We start from the raw sequence: 2395 nt of genomic DNA, 5'->3' as shown, positions 1-2395 counted from the left end.
AAATGGCCGACCGTGTTAGTCGATGAGGTAAAAGGAAAACCACGCAATTTCGAGGCATATTTGTGTAGATCATTGTCTTCTACTTTTAAAACATCTTTCCAACCATATGAATTTCATAACAAACGGTTTTCAAACGCTTTTTATCAACCTCGTTCCCAGGGGTGATCGATCTCGCCGCGCCATTTTTTTCCTGGCACTTCTTGCTCTATCATATATGCAGAGCTAGCGTGATACGGCGCGCTGCCCACGGTGGCGAGGTTGGCTTTTTATAGACCAATTCGACCAATCAAAGGCAACGTGTTCCTTTAAAAAAAAAATTGGGAGTTTTGCACTGTTTTGCATATGGCATACACATGGCATGACACATGCGCTTGCCAGGTGTGGCGGTTTCAGTTTTCAGCCGTGTTCAGTTTTTCGGGTGACGATAGTCGGACATATCACGTTGTTCGAACGGTTTTAGCTTTCCGGCGTGTTCAGTTTTCCGGGTGACCTCAGATATACCGCCGCGAGTACGCTGGCGAGTACTGTAGTTCTCTCAGCAGTGACCCCAAATTGTTTATATTACGATTCTTTTCTGTGTAGTCACATAATCTCTTGCCCCACTCTTTACATGTATTCATGGGTACAACTTTAGGCAGGTCACACTCTGCTTGCATATAAAACATATCATACGATCCACGCGTTTGCCGCTAGTTGTACTCGACTCGTGGACGCCGGCATGACAGCTACCGGTGGGTAACGGACGACTCAATACGGCACTAAAAATGGACTACTTTCGCTTGCTGTGCGCAGGCATCGCATGACGTAAGGCTACCGTATTTGGTCATTCGGAAAACTGAACACAGCGGAAAGTTGAAACCGCCACACCGGGACGGGTCTTTGGCCCGGCCAATAATGGGGGCGTGTTCGGACACAATCAAAACACAGCAGATCGTAACAAGAAAACTACCTGACTCATACATTCTTGACCAAGGGGTTATTTGCATCGAGAAATGTGCATTGTATTTAAAATTCCTTACCGTTGTTAGCTGATATGTTTTTTTAAACAAAAACAAAATAACAAGCAAACAAATTTTACGATTTGGAAGAGTCTGTTTTCATCTTCATAGAGAACAAACAAAACGTTTTAGACAAGTACATTACACCATCCTTACATATTTATCGATCAACCTGTTCACTGCGCAGAATGGGAGACACACGACGGTACCCACCGCATACATATTATGAGTTCATAATAAGCCACAAATACTCACATTGACAAAGGAATCAACCATTTCAAATATTTTTTTACAAAGGCATATTATTAAATTAAGTCATGTTACAACAAAAGTTACATTTACAATCTAACAAAATGTGAAATTAACCAATGTGCAGGATAATAATTATATTACTCTTCCAATAAACAGCTATACACTTTCCCTCCTACTGGGAACCATGGTAGAATAAAACTATAGCTCGAGTCATCTCATTCATCTCATTTATCTCATTTATTCACTTTATTCACATTTATTCAATACTTACTCACTGGGTATGTCCAGGCTTCTGATTGGTTAACACTTGGCTGTTGAAACAAAGGGGTGCTGTCAAGCAGCTGTTGAATAATTAGAGGGGGCATAATAAAGCGGGGGGGGGGGGGCATAATGACAATTTGAGGGGGGCATTTAGGCATGATGCCTCTATAATTTCGTATAATTATACTAAACTTTTACCTGACGAAATAATTAATTGTTGGTACAACGTAAGAGTTTGCTTGGCGTGCAGTGGTCTAGGCTTCAACTGAACCAGTCTTACGTTGACAAAAACATCTTAAATACCACATGAAAGACAAATAAGCATATATACTCCAATAAACCGAAACTTCGACACACAGAAACCAATAAAAACAAGCTTTACAAACACAAGGTATTGCCGCGTCCGAAATAATTAAAGGCTTTCGTCCACTTGCGCATTGGCATTTTATAATTTGTGTCCGTTACCATGGTAAATACGATCTAATATTGCGTGATGGTCTCGGTGGGTTAATGTGTGCCCCCCCCCCCCCCCCCACTTAAGTCATCCAAGCGCCATAAAGTGTTTGCCCCAAGTATACTGTGGTCTAAGCCCGGTGTCACGTGGAATTCTGTCCCCCCGCACAACGGTCCGGGGGACCAAATCTCCTAGGTGACATCATCTCCTAGGGTCATCTGTCTTCGCAAGGGGAATTTGTCCCCCTCTCATTTTAGACTAAATTTAATGTATATATTTGTTTCATCATTTGTTTTGCTGTGTGCCGACTTTTGGTAATCTTTTAGACTATAAAACAAGACGTTTATTGTTCCTTTTCATTAACAATTAATGCTCAATTTTGGGGAGCTATGTGCAGTGTACAGGCTGCCTGGAAACCGGCGCAGTAGTA

The sequence above is a fragment of the Asterias amurensis genome, chromosome 13 (assembly GCF_032118995.1).
Source record: "Asterias amurensis chromosome 13, ASM3211899v1".
Lineage (NCBI taxonomy): Eukaryota > Metazoa > Echinodermata > Asteroidea > Forcipulatida > Asteriidae > Asterias > Asterias amurensis.
Note: the sequence above shows the minus strand (reverse complement) of the source record.